Source organism: Felis catus, chromosome A3 (genome assembly GCF_018350175.1).
Source record: "Felis catus isolate Fca126 chromosome A3, F.catus_Fca126_mat1.0, whole genome shotgun sequence".
In the NCBI taxonomy this organism is placed as follows: domain Eukaryota; kingdom Metazoa; phylum Chordata; class Mammalia; order Carnivora; family Felidae; genus Felis; species Felis catus.
In genome coordinates, this window is record NC_058370.1 from 72,165,001 (window position 1) to 72,189,440 (window position 24,440).

General features: G+C 39.8%; 1 long non-coding RNA gene across 1 annotated transcript in view; it reads right to left on the reverse strand.

Annotated features, from left to right (window-relative positions):
- The window catches only part of LOC123384459, a 198,702-nt gene extending 175,071 nt beyond the window's left edge, over positions 1-23,631 (reverse strand). The window contains exon 1 of the long non-coding RNA XR_006595560.1: positions 23,367-23,631. This is a non-coding gene — a long non-coding RNA (uncharacterized LOC123384459). The remainder of the gene's footprint in view (positions 1-23,366) is intronic.
- Positions 23,632-24,440: the final 809 nt, after the last annotated feature.

Consider the following 24,440-nt stretch of genomic DNA (forward strand, 5'->3'; position numbering starts at 1 on the left):
CAGTGAGCCCTAGGCTCCTTGCCACCCCAGGTGTTTAACTAAGGCAGCCCCAGCACATACACACTAAAATACCTCTGACTAGCAGTTACTACAGCTCCAGCTGTCTCACCAAGGCGACACAGGCACAAAACACCTGAAACAGTCCAAGTTCACAGCACTTCAGCCCCAGACAACTTGTTAGGGCACCCACAGAGCAGAGTACTCCAGGACCTCCCAGCTCAAACCCACGTCAGCTCCAGCAATCCCACCAAAGTGGGACACTAGGACACCCTGGTTTGCATCCACCTCAGCTTCAGTTGTCCTATTGGGATACCTTATGCACAGAGAGATACAGAATTGCTTGGTTCTGTGCCCACTTCATTTAGCTGTGCTGTCAGGGGGGCCCTGTAAATAGACATCCCCAAGATAGTCCTAGCCCATGCCCACTTCACTCAAGCCATCCCACCAGGGCAGCCCCAGCACAGAGTACCCCATGACCTCTAGCCCACACCAGCTCCAGCAAGCCAGGCAAAGTCCACAGGCACACACATCTACACAGGGGACATTCCTACATAAGACTATTCCTGCAACTTGAGAAGGAGCTGTTCCACCTAATTAATAGAAACAAACACAGAAAGTCAAGAAAAATGAGGAGACAGAGGAGCATGTTCTAAATGAAATATCAAGACAAAACTTCAGGAAAAAAAAAACTAAATGAAATGGAGATAACCAATCTACCTGATAAAGAGTTCAAAGTAATGGTCATTGAGATGCTTACCAGACTGGAGATAAGAGTAGATGAACTCATTGAGAACTTTAAGAAAGAGACAAAATTTTAAAAATGAACCAATCAGAGATGGAAAATACAATAATTGAAATGACAAAAATACACAAGAGAGAATCACTAGATTAACATAAGCAGAAGAAAAAAAAGCAGCAATCTGGAAGACAGGGTAATGGAAAGCTAACAAGTTGAAAACAAACAAAAATAAAAAAATTAAATGAGGATAGGTTACAGGATCTCTTGGACAACATCAAGCAAGCATTCATATAATAGGGGTCCTAGAAGAAGAGAGAGAGAAAGGGGCAGTTTTTTGTTTTTTTTTTAAGAAATAAGAGATGAAAACTTTCCTAACCTGGGGAAGTAAACAGACATTGAGGTTAAGGAAGAATAGAGAGTTCCAAATAAGAGGAACACAAGGAGGGCCACACCACAACACCTCATAATGAAAATCTCAAAAATTAAAGATAAAGAGGGAATTTTTAGAGCATCAAGAGAGAAGCAACTAATAATGTACAAGGGAACTCCCACAAGGCTATCAACTGATTTTTCAGCACAAACTTTGCAGAGCAGACCAGATTCTTTAATCAAGAATATTCTAGGGGCACCTGGGTGGCTCGGTTGTGCATCCGACTTCGGCTCAGGTCATGATCTCACGGTTTGTGAGTTCGAGCCCCATGTCGAGCTCTGTGCTGAGAGCTGGGAGCTTGGAGCCTGCTTCAGATTCTGTGTCTCCCTCTCCCTCTGCCCCTCCCCCGCCTGTGCTCTGTCTCCATCTCTCAAAGATGAATAAATGTAAAAAAAAAAAATTTGGGGGGGTGGCTCAGTCGGTTTAGTGTCTGACTTCAGCTCAGGTCATAATCTCGCAGTACGTGAGTTCGAGTCCCGCATTGGGCTCTGTGCTGACAGCTCAGAGCCTGGAGCCTGCTTCAGATTGTGTGTCTCCCTCTCTCTCTGCCCCTTCCCCCCTCATGCTCTGTCTCAGTCTCTCAAAAATGAATCAACATTAAAAAAAATTTTTTAATAAAAAAAATAGAAAGAATACACTACAAACAAGGCTATCATTCAGAATTGAAGGAGAGATAAAGAATTTAAATTAAAAGAGTTTAAGATAAAAAGTTATAGAAGTTCATCATATTAAACAAGGCTTGCAAGAAATGTTAATGAGATTTGATTACATGGAAAAGAAAAGTTCAAATTCAAAGAAAATTATAAAAGAAAACATTTTTTTCAAGTTTATTTATTTTGAGAAAGAGAGAGAGAGAGCAAGCAGAGGAGAGGCAGAGAGAGAGAGAGAGAGAGAGAGAGAGAGAGAGAGAGAGTGAAAATCCCAATCAGGCTCTGCACTCTGAGCTCCTGTCGCAGGGCTCAAATTTACAAACCATGAGCTCATGGCCTGAGCCAAAACCCAGAGTCAGATGCTTAACTGACTGAGCCACCCAAGCACCCCTAAAAGGAAAAAAATTCATGAGTAAAAACAAACATATGGTAAAGGTAGCAGACCAATCAGTTATACAGCTAGTATGAGGATCCAAAGTCAAAAGGAGTAAAACCAAATAGGTCTTAAAAATTAGTTAAGGAGACTCACAAAATAAAAAGATGCAAAATATGAAAACACGTATTTTAAAATGTGGATGTTGAGATTTAAAAATCAAGTTTTTCAAGAATGTGTTCAAATGTAAATGACTTAACATAGACTGCTCTTTACGTACAATGTTATATATGAACCTCATAGTAACCACAAACCCAAGACCTATCATATATACACAAATAATAACGAGAAATAAAGTCAAGCATAACAGTACAAAAAGCCCTCAAATGCAAGAAAAAAGAGCAAAGAAGAACAGAACTATAGAAAACACCAGAAAATTAAAATAGCAGTAAGTATATACCTACTAATAATCACTTTAGAAGGAACATACCTAAACACCATAGGTGTTTGAGGGTTTTTTATTAAGAAAGGATGCTAAATTTTTTTCAGATGCTTTTTTTGCATCCATTGACAGAATCATATGGTTCTTATCCTTCCTCTATTGATGTAATGTATCACATGGATTGATTTGCCAATATTGAGCCAGACCTGCAGCCCAGGAATGAATCCCACTTGATCATGATGAATATTTCTTTCAATATACTGTTGAATTCGATTTGCTAGTATCCTGTTGAGAATTTTTGCATCCATGTTCTTTAGGAATATTGGCCTGTAATTCTCCATTTTTCATGGGGTCTCTGTCTTCTTTGGGAATCAAGGTAATGCTGGCTTCATAGAATGAGTGTGGAAGCTTTTCTTACATTTCTATTTTTTGGAACAGCTTGAGAAGAATAGGTATTAACTGCTTTTAATATCTGGTAGAATTCCCCAGGGAAGTCATCTGGTCCAGGACTCTTGTTTCTTGGGAGATTTTTGATTACTAATTCAATTTCCTTGGTTATGGGTCTGTTCAAATTTTCTATTTCTTCCCATTTGAGTTTTGGTAGTGTGTGGGTATCTAGGAATTTGTCCATTTCCTCCAGGTTGTCCAATTTATTGGCATGTAATTTTTCATAGTATTCTCTAATAATTGTATTTCTGTGGTGTTGCTTGTAATCTCTCCTCTTTAGAAAGCTTAAGAAAGAAATTGAATAAGACGCAAAGAAACAGAAAAACATTCCATGCTCATGGGTTGGAAGAACAAATATTGTTAAAACGTAAATACTACCCAAAGCAATCTACACATTCAATGCAACCCCCATCAAAATAGCACCAGCATTCTTCTCAGAGCTACAACAAACAATCCTAAAATTTGTGAGGGATGACAGCCAATATGGCAAAGAAGTAGGGGGGATCCGTACGTCCCACATCTCTCAAAGAAGATCTGAAGCCAAAAGACTGTGAACCCCAAGAGTCCAGGAGTAAAAGAGACTGAGTCTACCAGGGAAAAACTGGGACAAACTGAGAGATCATAGGTGGGTGATTGCAAACTGGGGGAGATAAAACGGGCCACATAGGCATGGAGGGGAGGGATCCCCTTCTGCTAAGAGACAAAAGGAAGAGAAAAAGCAACTGGGGAAGCCTAGGACTGTACCTGGACAAGAGAAAAAACCTCGGGCCAGCTGGAGAGGGATCCCATCTCCAGCTGCAGGTTAGAGGATCTCTAACTGCAGATCCCATCTTTGCACTTGGGCCAGCTGCTCTGTTCACACACCTATGGAGGAGGGGAGCCAATTCCATGTTCAGGGGTAGATCAGGGGCACAGTCCACAGCAGGAGAAACTGGTCCCCTCCCTTGAAGGGCCGTGGTACACAACAAAACCAGCTGGGACCTCACATCGACAGACACTTCCCCAGTACTGGGGCACATGAAGCAGGAGTTTAAATCCCAGCCAAGCCCTGGGGCAAAGGAGTCAGCAGAGCAAGACAGACAGCCTCATTAGCTCCCACAGTACAATGAGGATGGCTCCAAAGGAGTGATTTGGGACACTGGGTCGTGGAGAAGAGACTGGGGGGTTGCCATTTTTCTCCCCACCACCGCCTAGGTGGAGCCTCAAGGATGGGTCTGGGGAGCCCACAGTGGAGGCAGGACCAGCCTACACCAAACCACGCCCCTCCGCACCGGGTAACTGCATGTCTACTGGAGCAGGATAGACACTGGGGAACTAGACAGACAGCTCCTCCAGACCAGTACTGCTGCACTGCCTGGATTAATGCTAGGACAATTCTGGATATATAGATCTATTCTCCCCCCCTCCCCCATTTCTCCTTCTTATCTCTTCCCTCCTCTAGGCTGGTTATTCTGAAAAATAATATAATCCTGAAAAATAAATATTCCAGTGAAGAAATGGGCAAAAGACATGAATAGACACTTTTCCAAAGAAGACATCCAGATGACTAACATACACATGAAATGATGCACACCATCACTCATCATCAGGGAAATACAAATCAAAACCACACTGAGATTACCACCTCACAGGGTCAGAGTGGCTAAAATTAGTAAACAACAGTTGTTGGTGAGGATGTGGAGAAAGGGAAACCATCTTGCACCGTTGGTGCGAATGCAAACTGGTGCAGCCACTCTGGAAAACAGTGTGGAAGTTCCTCAAAAATTAAAAATAGAACTACCTTATGATTGCAATAGCATTACTAGGAATCTACCCAAAGGATACAGGAGTGCTGATTCACGGGGGCACTTGTACCCTAATGTTTACAGCGATGCTTTCAACTATATCCAAATTATGGATATTTATATATATTTATATTTATATATATACATACATATATACATACATATAAAATACATATATATTTATATATATACATATATATACATACATACATATACATATATATTTATATATATGTATACACACACACACACACACACACAATGGAATACCACTTGGTAATGGAAAAGAATGAAATCTTGCCATTTGCAACAACGTGGATAGAACTGGAGGATATTATGCTAAGTGAAACAGGTCAGAGAAAACCAGACATCTTATGTTTTCACTCATATGTGTAATTTTAGAAACTCAACAGAAGACCATGGAGGGAGGGAAGGAAAAAAATATAGTTACAAACAGAGAGGGAGGGAGGCAAACCACAAGAGACTCTTAAATACAGAGAACCAACTGATGTTAGAAGGGTACTGGAGGGGAGAGGGGAAAAATGGGTGATGGGCATTGAGGAGGCCACTTATTGGGATGAACACTGGGTGTTGTATTTAAGTGATCAATCACAGGAATCTACTTCCAAAGCCAAGAGTACATTGTATACACTGTATATTAGCTAACTTAACAAATTATATATAAAAATATTAATAAAAATAAAAGTCAAGTATTTGTATTATTCTCATTTTTAAAAAAGCTGTATGGAGACAGAATAAAGAAGATCCATGTATTTGCTGCCTACAGAAGACTCACTTCAGATCTAAAGATACATAAAGACAAAGTGAAGGAATGGAAAAAGATACTCCATGCAAATGGAAGCAAAGAAAAAGCTAGGGTAGCAATACTTCTATCAGACAAAACAGACTTTAAAACAGACTCTAACAAGAGACAAAAAAGGGCATTGTATAATGATAAAGAATCAATACAACAAAATGATATAATAATTGTAAATATCTATGCACCTAAAATTGTAGCACCTAAATACATAAAGCAAATATTAACTGACACAGAGGGAGAAGACAGTAATACAATAATAGGAAACTAATAACCCACTTCCATCAATGGATAGATCATCCAGATCTTAATAAGCAAATAGTGTCTTTGAATGACTCTGTAGGCCACATTGACCTAACAGAAATACATAGAACATTCCATTCAAGAACAGCAAAATACACTTTTTTTTCAAGCTCACAAGGAACCGTCTCCAGCATACATCACATTCTCGCTCACTCTCCCTCTCATTCTCCCTCTCTCTCTCTCTCTTCCACTGTAGGCCACACAAGCCTCAACCCATTTAGCAAGACCAAAAATCACAGTGTGCACCTTTTCCAACCACAATACTATGAAACGAGAAATCAATTACAAGAAGAAAAAAAAATGAAAAGACACAAACACATGAGGCTAAACAACATGCTACTAAACAAGGAGTCCAAAAAGAAACCTAAGAAATAAAAACAAAAATACACAGAGACAAAAACAAAAACCCAACAGTCCAAAGTCTTTGAGATACAGGGAAAGCAGTTCTAATAGCGAAATTTATACTGGTTTACCTCAGGAAAAAACAACAGCAAAAAACTCAATCTAACCCTATTCCTAAAGGAATTACAAAAAGAGGAACACGCCCAAAGTTAGGAAGGAAATAATGACGAGATGAAAAAATTTAAATAGAGACTAACATAATTTTTGAAAAAAAATTCATGAAACCAATATGTCATTCTTTTAAAAGACAAACTACATTGATAAACCTTTAGCCAGATTTCTCAAAAAAGAGGGGGGGGGTGGTGAGAAACCAAATAAATGAAATCAGAAATGAAAGAACAGCCTATACCACAAAAATACAAGTCTACTACAAATGATTCAATACCAACAAATTGGATCATCTAGAAGAAATGGATAAATTTCTAGAAACATATAATCTCCCAAAACTGAATTAGCAAATAGAAATCTGAACAGATCCATTACTAGCAATGAAACTAAACTGGTAATCAAAAAAACTCCCAACAAACAAAAGTCCAGAACAGGATGGACTCACAGGTCAATTCTACCAAACATTTGAAGAAGCATTAATACATATTCTCCTCCAACTATCCTGAAAATTGGAAGAGGAAGAAAAGCTTCCAAATACATTCTAGGAGACTAGCATTACCCTCATACCAAAACCAGACAAAGATACTGCCAGAACAAGAAAACTACAGACCAATGAACACATGCAAAGATCCTCAACAAAGTATTAGCAAAATACATTCAATAGTACATTAAAAGGATCATTCATCACGATCAAGTGGGATTTATTCCAGCGATTTATTCCAGGGATAAATAAATCCAGGGATTTATTCCAGCATGAATGGTTCAATGTTCACAAAATCAACATGATACACAACATTAACAAAGTAAAGGAAAAAAATCATGATGATGTCAGTGGATGCGGAAAAAATGTTTGACAAAATTCCTCATCCATTCATGATAAAAACTTTGAATAACGTGGGTTTAGAGGCAACATACCTCAACATAATAAAGGCCTGATGTGAAAAACCCACAGCTAACATCACCTTCAATGAGGAAAATCTCAGAGCTTTTCTCCTAAGATTGGGGAAAAAGACAAGGATGTCCTCTCTCACCAAGTCTCTTCAACATAATACTCCAAGTCCTAGTCACAGCAATCAGACAACAAAAAGAAACAAAAGGCATCCAAATTGGTAAGGAAGAAGTAAGGTTTTCACTTTTTGCAAGTGAAATCATAGATAGAACATCATACACAGAAAATATTAAAGACTCTACCAGGAAGCTTTTAGAATAGATTTAGTAAAAGCTCCAGGATATAAAATACACAGAAACCGGTTGCATTTCTATATGCTAATAATGAACTAGCGAAACAAAAAGAAAACAATCCCATTGACAACTGTACCAAAAATAAAACACCTACAAATGAACTTAACCAAGAACAAAGACCTATACTCTGAAAACTTTAAAATATTGTTGAAAGAAATTGAAGATGACACAAACAAATGGAAAAACATACCATGCTCCTGGATTGGAAGAACTAATCCTGTTAAAATGTCCGTACTACCCAAAGCAATCTATGGATTCAATGTAGTCCCTGTCAAAATACTAACAGAATTTTTCACAAAACTACAACAAATATTAAAATTTGTATGGAATCCAAAAGACCTCAAACGGCCAAAACCATCTTGAAAAAGAAAAAAGCAGAAGGTGTCACAATCCCAGATTTCAAGATATACTCCAAAGCTTCATTAATTGAAATAGTATGGTACTGGCACAAAAAGAGACACATAGATCAATCAAAGAGGATAGAGAGCATCAATTATTGGAATTACATCAAAATAGAAAGCTTTTGCACAGCAAAGAAAACCATGAACAAAACGAATAGGTAACCTACTGAGAGAAGATATTTTCAAGTGACATATTTGACAAAGGGTAAGTATCTAAAATATATCAAGGATTTATACAAATGAACATCAAAACAAATAATCTGATTTAAAAATAAGTAAAAGACCTGAATAAATAGTTTTCAAAAAGACATACAGATGGCCAACAAACACATGAAAAGATGTTCAACATTACTAATCATCAGGGAAATGCAAATCAAAGACACAGTGAAGTATCACCTTAAAACCATCAGAATAGCCAGAATAAAAAAGAAATAATAAGTGCTGGCGAGGATGTGGAGAAAAAGGAGCCCTTGTGCACTATTTATGGAAATGTTAATTGGTACAGCTACTGTGGTTATCAGTATGGAAGTCCCTCAAAAAATTAAAAGTGAAATACCCTATGATCCAGTAATCCCACTAGTGGGAATTTATCCAAAACAAAACAAAACAAAACAAAACCCAAAGGCACTAATTCAAAAAGTTTTCCTCCATATGTTTATTGCCGAATTATTTACAATAGCCAAGATAAAAAAGCAGTCTAAATGTCTATCCATACAGGAATCAATAAAAATGTACTGTACACATACACACACACACACACACACACACACACACACACACTCACTGGACTAATAGACATAAAATAAGTGCAGTCTTGCCATTTGTAACAACATGTGTGGACATAGAGAATATTATGCTAAGTGACATAAGGCAGACAGACAAAGACAAATACCACAGGAGTTCTCTTATACATGGGATTTCAAAAATAAAATAAATCAACAAAGAAAAAGCAGAAACAGACCCGTAAGACAGAGAACCAGTGGTTCCTGGGATTACGGGTGTGGGAGTATGGCCAAAATGAGTGAAAGGAAATGGGGGGTCCAGGCTTCTAGTTATAAAGTCACAGAAATGAAAGGTAGAGCACAGAGATTATAATCAATGGTACTATAATAGCATTCTACGGGGACAGATGGTAGTTACACATGTAGTGAGCATACCAGGTCATATAGAGTTGTTGAATCACTATGCTGTACACATAATTTCAGGTGACCTCATGTGTCAACTATACATCAGCTTAGCAGGGAAAAAATGCTATTTTTTTAAAAAAAGAAAAAAAAAAGAAAAGAAAAGCCAGGAGAGTTAGGATCTTCTGACAATTCTAAATAAAACACGAAAAAAAAAAAAGCTGAACGTTGCATGCAATTTGGAGATCAGTGCATAAGGAGTCAGTAAACTGAGTTGGGACAATCACACTGGAGAGATTTGGAAGGCTGGCTGATGGGTAACAGGAATGCATATGGAAAGATATAAAAAGAATCTGGTTTCTTCCATATAGGCACTCCTTGATTTTGATGAAAAGGAGTATATTGACCAACCCATATTCTAGAGCCTGTCTTCTTGGGTTCAAACCCACTTGCAATTATCTTGACAAAGTTACCAAGCCTAGCATGTAACATGACAGTAACAAGAGAATGTACCCCATAGGATTATTGTTAAGGATTAAAGGAGTAAGGATTTTTAAACACTTACAGCAGTCTCTGGCAAATATATGATGCTGTCAATTTTCTTTTCATTTATTTTTTTTAAATATGAAATTTATTGTCAAATTGGTTTCCATACAACACCCAGTGCTCATCCCAACAGGTGCCCTCCTCAATACCCATCACCCACCCTCCCCTCCTTCCCACGCCCCATCAACCCTCAGTTTGTTCTCAGTTTTTAAGAGTCTCTTATGTTTTGGCTCCCTCCCTCTCTAACCTCTTTTTTCTTCCCCTTCCCCTTCCCCATGGTCTTCTGTTAAGTTTCTCAGGATCCACGTAAGAGTGAAAACATATGGTATCTGTCTTTCTCTGTATGACCTATTTCACTTAGCATAACACTCTCCAGTTCCATCCACATTGCTACAAAAGGCCTTGTTTCATTCTTTCTCATTGTCACATAGTATTCCATTGTGTATATAAACCACAATTTCTTTATCCATTCATCAACCAACGGAATGGGCAAAGATATTTGCAAATGACATATCAGACGAAGGGCTAGTATCCAAAATCTATGAAAAGCTCACCAAACTCCACACCCAAAAAACAAATAATCCAGTGAAGAAACAGGCAGAAAACACCAATAGACACTTCTCTAAAGTAGACATCCAGCTGGCCAACAGGCACATGAAAAGATGCTCAACGTCACTCCTCATCAGGGAAATACAAATCAAAACCACACTCAGATACCACTTCACACCAGTCAGAGTGGCTAAAATGAACAAACCAAGAGACTATAGATGCTGGCAAGGATGTGGAGAAACAGGAACCCTCCTGCACTGTTGGTGGGAATGCAAACTGGTGAAGCCGCTCTGGACAACAGTGTCAAAGTTCCTCAAAAAATTAAAAATAGACCTACCCTATGACCCAGCAATAGCACTGCTAGGAATTTACCCAAGGGATACAGGAGTGCTGATACATAGGGGGCACTTGTACCCCAATGTTTATAGCAGCACTTTCAACAATAGCCAAATTATGGAAAGAGCCTAAATGTCCATCAACTGACGCTGTCAATTTTCGCTAAAAAATAAAATGGCATTTATGAGATGCATAAGTAAATAGGGACCAATTCATTTCATGTAATCCATTCACATGAATACCTCTTACAACATCCCATAAGCTATATGCCCTCTTTTAACCCTGACTTTAATTAGTGTGGGAGTCCAAAAGATCAAAGGTCTCCATCTTCTGAATCCTTAAGACTTTCCCCATCCAGGCTTCCAACAGTAGGGGCATAGCCAAGCCTAACCTCCAGCCCTTTAAGGAAGCAACAGCAACAGTTGAGCAAGAAATGTGATTAAATTCAGGTCCTGCCAGTGCTTCCACATGCTTATTTTCAGAATGGTTTAATTAAAGTTTCTGACATGAAGAGAACTATTTCTGTTCATCTATTCAGAGTTGGTTATAGAGGAAAAAAACTGAAATAGGCTGTTTCACTCAATTTGTAACAATATAGTTGTACAATTAAGCGGGAAGCATACAAAAAAAGTCAGCCTATCTAATTTTTCCTCTTATAGAGGTATTCATTATAGAACAAATTGAGGTCTCAGATGGAGTAATGTTGCGACAAACCAGTCAAAGGAATACATAGCAGTTTCAAAATGATCAATGTGGACTCAATGTCCAAAATTTTGTGTCCCTACTTTATTCGTAATTCATTCTAAAAAGCCACAGAATGGTCAACCTAAACTAATTAATGCACTACTTAAATATTCCTATCGATCATAAACACAGGCATTATTTTTTAGTAACTAAAAGGACAGAAAACTGTATCATGTGCAAAAGATTTGGGTACTCTAGTTAATTGTTACATCCATACTGGAAAATGGATACCATACATCAAAAAATGTCTAGAAGCCATTCAAGCTGTCTGAAAGGAGCTGAAAGACACTTGGATATAAACCGTTTTTCTCTCCAGCCTCAAAGAACCCCAGCAGGTCACAGAGCTCACCTGTCTCTTCCCTCAGCCTGAGCCGGAAATGGCTACAGTCCTATTTATTCAGCCTGCAGTACTCCAACTCCATTTGTCAGCTGGCCTGAGCATGTGAATGATGGCAGGACTTGTCGGTCACCTAGAGAGTAACAGCTGTTCTGAGTTCTGAAGAGGCCCAAGTCAGGAGCAGCAGCCTCAGGGTGTGAGCCAGGAAGCAGCATCCTTAGGCCCACGTGGGTGTGTATACAGCCTTTGCACACCTGGGCCATGACTTTGGGCACCATCCATTATGCCAGTGATCATGCAAGTCTCCAGCTGCCTGGGGAGCTAAGGTGAGGAATGCTTAATTGCGGTGCAAAATAGCTTTTGCAGAAACAGATGCAGCCTCTCACATTCTGCTGACTTTGGGGAGGGGGGTTAGAAGAGGGAAGAGGTGGAGGAGAAGGGATTGAAAAGGAGAAGGAAGTGGAACATTTGGGAGTAAAGATACAAAACCAACCAGAGTTTTGTCTTTTTTGTCATCTGTCTGTGTTGCACACACAAGTGCCTGGAAAATACGTAATGGCCAGGTATAGGGATGGGGTTGTCATCCCAATAATGTTTAGTAGATTTCATCACAGAATGAAGGCAGCATATATCTTTATTAAAAGGTAACTGACCATCTGCAAAATGCACACTTTTAAAATGTACAACTTGTGGAGTTTTTATGTACCTACAGACCATGAAGTCATCACTACTATCAAGATGGTGAATATATCCACCACACCCAAAAGTGTCCTCAAACCCTTGCCTCTCTGCCCCCTTGCAAGCCAACATGATCTGCTTCCCAGCACTACAGACTAATTTGCATTTTCTAAAACTTTATGCAGAATTATATGTACTCTTTGGTTTTAAGGGTAGCACATACTTTTTAAAGTTACATTCCATTTATTTAACTTTTTAAAGTTTATTGTTGTAAGAACACTTAAAATTTTGTTAAGTGTCTATATTTTAAATGTATAATACAGTACTCGTGACTATGGGTACCATGTTGTATGGCCGATCTCTAGAACATATTCATCTTGCTTCCCTGAAACTTTATGTTCTTTGACTACTAATTCCTCCTTTCCACCTCTCCCAGCCCTTGGCAGTCAACTTTTTCAGTCTATGAATTTGATTGTATTAAATACCTCGTAAGTAGAGAATGTATTATTTGTCTTTCCATGACTGGCCTTATTTCATTTCACACAGGTCTGTTATCACATATTGTAAAATCTCCTTTAAGGCTGAATAGTGTTCCATTGTGTGTATATATACTACCTTTATCTATCCAACTACCCATGGACATTTAGATTTTTTTCCCACATCTTGTCTATGGTGAATGTTGGAGGGCTACTAGCTATTTGAGATCCTGATTTTAATCTTTTGGCATATACATCCAGAGGTGAGATTGCTGGATCTTATGTTTGTTCTATTTTTTTTTTAATTTCTTGATGAACCTCCCCACTACTTCCATAGCAGCTGCATAATTTTGCATTAGCACCAACTGTGCATTGGATTCCAATTTCTCCACATCTTTGCCAACACTTGTATTTTGTTTATTTAGTAATACCTGATGGCTGAGTATCTCATTATGGTTTTCATTTCTAAGTCCCTGACATTTGGTGACCTTGAGCATTTTTTCATATGCCTGTTGACTATTTACAAGTCTTATTTGGACAAATGTCTGTCCAAGTACTTAGACCATTTTTATATCAGCTTACCAGGGGATTTTTTTGCCATGAAGCTGTAAGATTTCCTGTCACATATACTCTCCTCTTTATCATCTTACTCCATCTTTCTCTTCCTTTTTATCTTCCAAGTATTTTTTATTATAACATCCACCAGCCAATGTATAAGTATTTTTAACCCATTCACACAAGCCAGAAATTTATACAGACTGTGGATTATAATTGGCCTGATGTCCTGATAGAGCAAACATAAATGTGTTTCCTGTCCCAGACTATTTGAAGCTTCTTCATCACAAAAGGAATCCTAGTCTCAATAGCAGAGAATGTTATCACAAGGATCACTGACAGAGAATATACTCTTAATATTGAAGACCATCTATTTAGCCCACCTACTGAGTCCAGCTTGGACAAATTTCAAACCTGGGGCCTGCTGTTTTACATTAGAACTTCTTTTCTTGGACCCTTCTAAAGCCCATTTACTAAAAATGCTCATAGATTTTGAGATCACTCTGTCTTACTCGTTTGGGCTGCTCAAGGAAGAAATCATAGACTGTGTGGCTTATAAACAATAGAAATTTATCTTCAATAGTTCTGTAAGTTGAGAAATAAAATTAAGGTGCTATCAGATTCACTATTGGGAGAGAACCCCCTTCCTAATTCACATAATGCCATATATTCACTGTATCTTCACATAGCTGGACTGCTCAGACTTTTCTAAGGGTACTAGTCTAATTCACTGAGGCTCAGTCCTTGTAACCTAATCACCACTCAACAACTCCCAGCCTCTGATACCATAACAATAGAGATTAGGTTACAACATAAGCATTTTGGGGGGACATAAACATTCTAGATCAAGTCTGGCTTGAACTTGTTAGTCCATCAGTTAAATTGGGATGAGAGCATGATGAAAAGACAATGGGGATGGGGTGGGAGGGGGAGAAGCACAGGTCAAAGGTAAAGAAAACTTCCTTCTTGTTCAAGGCAATTAGAGACCCACTACATGGCCTTGTTCCAGAGCTGGTCTAGCAGCCATCTTTGAAACACTAATGCTAGGAATACAATCTGTTATTTGGGAATATGCTACAGCTGGATAGACCAAGGGACCAGGCCTGCCACCTGGTGGCCACATCAAAGGTCTCGGGATATCAGAAAAATTCACTGGAGCTCCCAGCAATCAAGTCACCTCTCTGGCACTGATCATAACTTGGATAGAGGAAAGTAACCCAACTCTTGTGAAAATATTTGTCAGGAAACCCAAACAGTAAGTGTCAATTATCAAATTCAGCGTTACAGCCTATGTTCTGCAGACAGAAATTCTTACCACCACCAATACCAATGAACTGGAAACTGTCATTCTGACTCACATAGAGGAAAAAAAAATCATTATATACAGAAACAATCCCATTCCAAAAAAGGGATATAGACACCCAAATAAGGTACATGAAAAAAGAGTTAATTTATAAAGGATAGAGAGAGAGAATAAGAGTAAACAGCCTTGCCACGTTGGGAACGGGAGCTATAGTATAGCCTTGGACAGTCAGGTCACATCTCGGGACATCTGTTTCTCCTCCTGTGGAGCAACAGGGTCAGGCTAAAAGGCCTCTCCTTCCTTACCAGCTTCAATACTCAACAAGGTACAGAGAGAGGCAGGACAATGCAAAGAATGATAGGGGCGCCTGGGTGGCGCAGTCGGTTAAGCGTCCGACTTCAGCCAGGTCACGATCTCGCGGTCCGTGAGTTCGAGCCTCGCGTCAGGCTCTGGACTGATGGCTCAGAGCCTGGAGCCTGTTTCCGATTCTGTGTCTCCCTCTCTCTCTGCCCCTCCCCCGTTCATGCTCTGTCTCTCTCTGTCCCCAAAATAAACGTTGAAAAAAAAAATTAAAAAAAAAAGAATGATAGAATGATAGTACCAGTGTGTATTTCTGACTTTTGTTAAGAAAAAAATATATTAAATACCTCAATAATTTGGCCCAAAGGCAGAGGACAATCCAAATATAAAACTCAAATGGGGCACAGATCCAAAAGAGTCACCGAGAAGCCATTTTGGATCGGAGCCTCAGACTGATCCATCTACCAAGAAATTTAAGAGGTTCATTCCAGGAGCAGAGATGCTTTTAAACCAGCATCTCTACTCCAAACAGCAAAATAATTCCATCTGACCGCTCCCTTAGTAGTGAGGCATTATAGGTATAAACCTGCCAGCACCCTGGCATTGCTGGCAGTTAGACTGCAAGGTCACTGGCCCGTTAAATATATTCTGTAGTGTGGATGAAAACAAGACAAACCACAGGGGTTGGTGTGTAGTGGGAGCACCTCGGGTCAGGACCCAGGATCACCCTTTCCTTTGACATTTTCATGCTGATAGCTGAAGACAGTTATGTTCATTGGTTTGGAGGATTTTCTCTTCTTTTATTCTTAGTTTAAGAATTTAAATGGACTCTTCTCACAAGAATTTTTCTCAGGGCAAAAACAATCAATATTGCTCAAGTGAGTCAAGATATTGTTTTCCAACGTAAACGTGAATTGGAATCACCCAGAAGGCTTTTAAAACACAGATTACTAGGCCCCCACCTGCAGAGTTTCTAATTCAGTAGGACTGTGGTTGGGCCCAAGAATTTCCAGACTACTGCTGCTGGTCTGGGGACCACACTTTGAAAATGACTGCTGTCACTAACTTCCTTGTCTCCTTGAACAACCAACAATTGTTATCATTTATTGAGAGCTCCCTACATGCTGGACACGAAGTGCTCTGTGATTTACTCACATGAATCCTCTTATCCTCATACCAGCCCTTTGTGGTGTTTTTTGTTATTATTCCTATTTTACAAATGAGGAACATGGGCTCAGGGAGATTATCAAGAGAATGACCAACTAAAATGTTAAGAGCCATGGTGATCCCTGAGGAAATAGCAGATAGGATAAGGGATGGTTCTGGGTTGGAGATCTGAAAATCCCAAATGAGCAAGTGGGAGATCAAAGAGATGTGGGAAAATTGCAGTCCTTGTGAAAAACTACATCTTTCAGAGGCAATGAGGTCAACAGATTCAACACCTAAAAATGCCACAGTCATCTCTAACTGCACTCCCAGCTCCTAGGATAGACATCAAATCCTACATCCTTTGGGACCAGGTAAGTAGTGGTGGTATGGTTATTGCTGCTACTGTCATATGATTCTGATTTTACTGTTAATGCTAATGTCTGCTTGTCCCACTGATACCACTTCCCTTGCAGCCCTTGTAAGGTTTTGAGGGTTTTTTTGTTTTGTTTTGTTTAACTTCTTTTATCTCACACTCCTTGTCCTTTGGAGCCTTGAGTTAGGGTATGTGTATTACACTAAGTAATGTTAGGGACTTGACACGATCCAAGTGTCTTCTCCATGTCAAATCCAACCTCATGATCAAGAGCAGCAAATATTCAGTAACAGAGGATCCTTGCATTTATCCACTTGTCATCTCCTAGGGCTTGCGAGTCCTCCAGGGATCCTCTACATTCATGGAAAAGCATCCCAGAAGACAGAATGGACTATTGCACATGAAGACTTTTATGGCACTGGCTTGGAAATGCTGAGCATATTTCCATCCTCATTCTCTCCACCAGAACAGCCTCATAGGACTATACATCATTACCGAGAAAGCTAAGAAATCTAGTTTGTGTGTCCAAGAAAAAGTCCTAATGGCAGTGGTGCATATTTAGGTAATGTTTGTCACAATAAATCTCCTTCTAGACCATTTGTCATCCTTCTTCCTTGAAGGAAGTCCTTGGATTCAGATTTCCTCAAATCCCTATAGACTTCCCACAAACTCCAATCCATCGACCAGTGAATTCTGCACCTAGTTTATGGTCTCTCAACTTCTATACCATTCTTCATGCCTTCAGTATCTCTATGGAGGAGCCATTCAACACCTTGGCTTCTCTGTTCCTTGACCTCCTCACCTCTACCAAGTTTTTTTCTTAATTTTTTTTTAACATTTATTCATTTTTGAGAGACAGAGGGAAACAGAGTGCAAGCAGGGGAAGGGCAGAAAGATAGAGAGACACAAGATCTGAAGCAGGTTCCCAGCTCTGAGCTGTCAGCACAGAGCCCGACACTGGGCTCGAACCCATAAACCACAAGATCATGACCTGAGCAGAAATCAGACACTTAACTGACTGAACCACCCAGGCGCCCCTACTAAGCTTTTCTTTCCATTACACTTGTACTCCCAAATCCCATGACAATAGTTGAACTATGCCCAGTCATTTCAAGTGAGTGACTTGCTGAGCACCCTATTCTAGGCTTCTAGCATGCTAGAATACTATTAGCTAGAATACTAAATAGCATACTATTTCCATTTCAAGATTGCTTGACTGCATCAAAAATCAGCAATCCACTGATACCAACACTGTTAGCCTCTCTCAGCCCCCTTCTTCCCCCATTTTTTGGTTACCAGCCTAGTGTCTAAATAATCATGCCCTTATCAAGGCCATTAATTCCCATAGGCCCACCCATCCTACTCCATTCATTGTTATCACCTGCAAAGACTCCAAACCTGACTCAAACTATACCACGTACTTATCCCATGCTAGCTCTCAGTTAGCCAAACTTGATCTTAACAAATATTCCCAAGGTCTCCTTCTCCCAGAAAAAATGGTTTATTACATCTCCCCAAATCCTTAAAGTTAGGCTTGGTCAGGAATTAGCAAACTATTGCCCACAGGAGTCAAATTCAACTCAATACCTGTTTGTATAATGTTTTACTGAAACACAGCCACACTCATTAGTTAACAAAGTGTCCATGGCTGCTTTAGTGCCACAAAGGCAAAGTTGAAGAATTGTGACAGAAGCCATATGTTCCGCCAAGCATAAAGTATTTACTATCTCACCCCTTACAGGAAAAAAAAAAAATTACCAACTCCCCGTTTGGATTCTCACATTCCATTCCACCTGAGATTTAACGGCCATAAAAAGGGTAATGCATTTTGCAAACTTTATTAAATTTTTAAGTTTTAAATGCTTTAATTAAAGCAATAATATTCAGTTGTCCGTAAAAGTAATCAATAGAGCCCCTGATGCCACAATCTAATATGACTGAGGTGTAAGAGTTTACATGGGCTAATTTTCTTTTTTATAATACTTTATCATCCCATTGGAACTTACAGGTCTATAATGAGGGTGGGGCAGATATTACTGGCTCTATTTTATGATAGGAAGAGAACAGAGGTACTGAGACAAGATGACAATCCAAAAAATAGCAGCACCTGGACTAAGACAAACCCCCACCACACCCCACCCCACCCTCATCCCACCCCCCACTACCCAGTTTCTGGCTCCTAGCCAGTCCGTACAGTTTTCTTCAGCTCTGCTGCCTCTCCCAGGGAGAAGGTGCCTGCCTCCTGCAAACACTGGGTCCTCTGTCCCCACCGTCACTCTAGCTACAGGTGTCTGCACCCAGCAAGTGCTGATCCCCAGCAGAAGCCAGCATACCACCTGCTGGCACACTGCCCAGGGCCTTGGCCAATGCCTACCCAAAACAGGTGTGGTAGAGTCCTCACCACAGTGGTGTCAGCCTCAGTTTTCTGTATGGGAAGGTAAAAGATCATGGTGAGGTGCAGTGCAATGCCTTTTCTGAATGAGCTTCCTGTGAACTATGAAAGGGAGAGGAAATTCTTGTCAGTTTGCTTGGCTTCCTACCCTCTCATCACACATTCACATACACCTCTTTCTCCAAAGTGGGAGAGGAGCTGAACTTCTGGTGTTTATGACTCACCCAGTACAACTTCAGCCTAAGACTTCTAATTGCTTTGAAAGTGGACACAACCGGGGATAATGGGACCATACTCAACAGAAATCTTATGCTGGGCGATAAAAAAAAAAAAAAAAAAAACAATGACTGTGCATGACTTCTATGGAAGGTCATTTACCTGCAGCTCAATCTGGCCTCACAGCCAGCCAGCTAACCTCGCCAAATACCCACCAGGCCTCTTACCTTCTAGAACAAACAGTACTCGTGGCTCCTCCCAGGTCCAGAATCCACAGGGACTCATCCAGTCAAGTGTGATGCTCTGCATCTTTCAGCTCACTGATCCAAATCCAGCATGCTCATCGCATGCATTTGAGACACTCCAAGGAGAGTCTCTGCCCACGTAAATCAATAAACAGCTAAGTCAACCTCAGCTCACATGACCAATCATGGCTAATATACAATGTGAGCACAGCTCTCCACAAGCCAGCTGCAAGTCCCCCAGACTGTCTCCCTCTGCAGACTTTGTCTCCATACCTTTTCCCGCAACACCCAAACCCTTCATCAAAAACATCCACCTGCCCCTCAGGACGTCACCGAGGGATCAATTTATCTAGAAAATGGATTCCCCAAGGATAGGCTAGATCATCTCACCAATGGGTTCCTAACACAACGAGGAGAGGAAATACATATTCATTTCCTAGGAAAAGTTCCTGTTTGCAAATTGGAATAGATTTGCAGTAAATCCTACGTCAAACTCAAGTCAAAATAAACTAATTGTATGAACACAGCACCTAAATTCTTTTCTTGTGCCCTTCCATCCCACTTACCAAGATGTTTAAGTTCTTTGAAAGCAGAAACTGGGTCTGATTTTAGTATTATCCCCAGCCCCCAGCACAAGCACCAACATTCAAGGGACCCTCAATACTAGTTTAGTTAGTATTGTTACACTGCAGAGGGTTTCAAGTGTGTATTACTTTTATGCCATTTTTTTTATGCAACTGCAGCTGAAGGTTACAGGCTGGATGACCAAAATGCAGTAACAGACCATGTAGATTTTACCTAAATGTATCATCCTACTCTAACATCCAATTTACAGTAACACTTTCATCCTATCTGGAAGGCTCCTAGCAGCAACAACCATACTTAAAATATTCTACCAAGAAATGTGTTGACAACTTTTCAGTGCTTTTTGCAGCATGTGATTTTTTTTTTTAAATACAGGACATATCTGAAGACAGAGCCTTTTTATACTGTAGAGCTGGATTTTCACTCACCTAGACTGCCTGTACAGTCATATCATCAGGTAATTCTAATTATTATTCTCATGTGGAACCTAGGAGGACAGAGTCACCACAAGCTTGAGAGCGGCCAACCCATGTCACAAAGCAGCTCACAAACCAGTCTGCAAATGGAAATAAAATTCTCACTGGTGGTGGTGTGGAAGGTTTCTGTACTGAAAGGCATTATATTTCTGAGATATTCTTTGTAGATAGCATGGCTGAGATGCTACCTTTATCCATGAAGACAGGATCTTTCCCCCCAAGAACACCACTTAGCACTGCTGAGCTACATGAAATTCCTGAGGTGTCAATATCACTAATATCTATCTTATAAATGGGCACGTCTTATAAATGAACATTATGATTTAAGCCACAGATTAACCAGTAACAGTGCATAAATGAGACCCAGAGGAAGGCACACTAGCTAGAAACCCATACATTTCTATTTTCCACGTATTTATTTCTTTAATAAGATTCCAAATACCCCTAACCAGACACTTTAGAATAAATCAAAAGGAAAGAAAGAAAGAAAGAAAGAAAGAAAGAAAGAAAGAAAGAAAGAAAGAAAAAGAGTTACTGCATACATTTCCACATCCTTCATAAGAGGTAGGACAATGTTTAAGTCTATTTTTTATTGTATTATTCCTGGTCTACTTTAATAAGAGGATTTCAGTCTGATGGAATTCAAAAACTACATTGCACCTTCTCTTTTCCTATCTTTGCTCATCTCTTAAGTGACTAGGATTAGAAAATATGCCAGAAAAGAGCTCTTTAAATAATCAGTGTTATTTCTTACTTCAAGTAATTAACAGGTTATTTAAATGAAACTGGCCATTTCCAATGTTCTTGATGCTTCCAGAAAACTATCATCCAGAACAGAGAGTCACTAAATATTTCTATGATGCTGTGGTCAAAGAGAAATCTAGAATTGAATAGGTTTCTGGAAATACTTTGAATTCTTGCAAGCACACGTTACATACATTATAGATAAAACTCCTTCTGGGTCATGTCTCTGGCGATAAATTAGTGGCTTCTTGTGGATAAGCACGTGTGTGGAAAGCAAGCTAGTACAATCACCTCTGTGGAACTTTTAATCAAATCTTGCACAGAAGCAAGGCTCCAGAGAGGATCCTTTATTTCTTCTCAAAGAAGAGAGGAAGCTCTGTTTCAAATTAGTACCTCAATCTCAGAAAACACTGGCAGAAAACCACAGCATCAAAAAAAGAAATTTTAAGGCCTTTGCCAATTCAAAAAAAAAATTAAAGTTGGTAATTAAAGATTAAAAATATCCTGAAATCTTAATGTGGCAGTATAAACAGGCCTCATGATACCATGGCAACACTCTCTCCTTTTTAATGAAACTGATTAATTAGCCTGTGAGCTTGCACAATGTCAGAGCAAAAGGATGGAGAATGTCTCTCTCCACAGCAACACCTTACCTCACTTCTTTCTTCCTGAGCTTGTCAGTCGGAAACAGTACAGGTCGATCTGTGGAAGAAATCTCCAACCACAGCTCTGTTTTAAATGCATGAGGAATGTGGACGCTTCGATAGCATGCATTCCAAATCAGCTCTGAGGATGCAGAAATGAGAGGGTCTCCAATACATAAACCTCAAACGAAAAACCCCATTTGACTGGGGCACTGATGGAAGGAGAGAATTGGGGAAGTAGTTTTTTGCAAAATGAACCAGCTAGAAACAGATACATTTCTGTGTGTCCGTGTGTACCATATACCTATGAAGGAGAGAGATTATTCCCGCAATTCATACATGCAAACTTCATGTTATAGCCCTATCTCATATGTATGTGTTAAGATAATAAATGTAAATATATCAGCATATTTTTACATACATTATACATCTCCAGTTGTTACTAAGCAGAGATACAAAATTACACACTAGACTTTTCCTGATCCTTCAGGGCAAAGGAGGTCATATTCTTTTCTGGAAGCCGAAGCAAGGGCTGCCTTTGCCATAAGACCAAACCTACCAAAAGTGATAGAGACAGACTGCTGGCCACTTCTCTTATTTTGGTATTACTGTCCCACTCACTAAAAAAACCTCTCCCTGCACACCTCTCTATGGGGGCCAGAAATTCCTATCATTACATCAGTGTTGCTCAACCTCAGATAATCAGCATTTCAACCCAGGTTATCTGTTTGTTGTTGGAGGTGTTCTGTGCATTGAAGAAGGTTTAGCAGTATCCTACAATGGCCTCTACACATTAAATGCCAACAGCATCCCCAGTCTTAACAACCAAAATTATCTCCAGACATTGCCCAATGTCCCTGGGTTTGTGGAGGAAGGGAGGGGGGATGCAAAATCCCCCTCCATTGACAACAATCATATTAGAATAATCCACGACTAAGAAGAAAGGGCAGAGAATAACAAATGAGAACAGTGATTATTCAGAACTTGCTATAGCAAAAGAGTCAGACATCATCACCTATGATTGGCAGAGATTGAAAGGCAGGCAAGGGAATGGAAATGCTTTATAGAGAAAAAAAGGAAAGACTTCAGGATGCTCTTGTTCAAGATTATTGGTCAAGAGAGGCTGAAAGCAAAGCATTTTCATGATTAGTTTGGGAAGCATATTTGGCTTTCTCTGTAGGTCCGGAACTGGAAATATGAGCAAAAAATCGGAACGTTAGGGACCAATGACCAAGTCAATTTTCACCATTCAGCCCTAGTACCAACCACAGTACGTGGTGGCATTTATATTAATTTCTTTTTGCTGCTGTAACAAAATACCACAAACTTAGTGGCTTACAGCAATATAGCTGCATCATCTAACAGTTCTATACAGCGTATCCTAGTGGGCTGCAAACAAGGTATCAGCAAGCCTGTCTTCTTTTTGGAGACTCTAGGGGAAAATCCATTTTCTTACCTTTCCTGCTTCTGGAGGCTGCTCACATTCCTTCACCCATGCCCCCGTTCCTCCATGGTCAGATCCAGAAATAGTGCTTCTCTTTGCTTAAGCTTCAGAGATCACACCTCCCTCTGACTTTCCTTTTCTTTCTCCTTCTCTTTCCCTTTCTCTCTCTCTCTTTCTTCTGATTTTAAATACCTTGTGATTACATTGGGCCCACCTGGATAATCGAGGGTAGTCACCCCATTGTAAGGTCAGCTCTTTAGCAACCTTAGTTTGTTGATATATTAAATAAAAATTAATTACAAAATAATCCATCCAAAACCTTAATTCCTCTTTGTCATCTAACATAATACATTCATAGTTTCCAAGGTTTAGGACATAGATATCTTGGGGAGCCATTATTCTTCTAAGCACAGCATTCAATAAACCAAGTGTGGACCCGGGACCAGCAACATCACCATCACCTGGGAATTTGTTAGAAATGCAAATTCTGGGGGCCTGCCCTAGACCTACTAATCCAGAACCTCTGTGGGTGGGTCCCAACAACCTGTGTTTTAACAAGCCCTCCAGGGGGTCCTGCTGCTCACTCAAGTTTGAGAAACACTAGTCTATTCTCCACACCCTCTTTCCTCACTCTAAAAGCGTGTGCTCCAGATAACGGGTTAATATCTAAAATCTATAAAGAACTTAACAAACTCAAACCCAAAAAATAAATAATCCAGTGAAGGAATGGGCAAAAGACATGAATCGACACTTCTCCAAAGAAGACATCCAGATGGCCAACTGACACAGGAGTAAATGCTCAACATCACTCATCATCCGGGAAATACAAATCAAAACCACAATGAGATACTACCTCACACCTGTCAGAATGGCTAACATTAACAACTCAGGCAAACAACAGATGTTGGCAAGGATGCGAAGAAAGAGGATCTCTTTTGCATTGTTGGTGGGAATGCAAGCTGGTGCAGCCACTCTGGAAAACAGTATTGAGGTTTCTCAAAAAACTAAGAATAGAACTACCCTATGACCCAGCAATTGCCGTACTACGTATTACCCAAGGGATACAGGTATGCAGTTTAGAAGGGA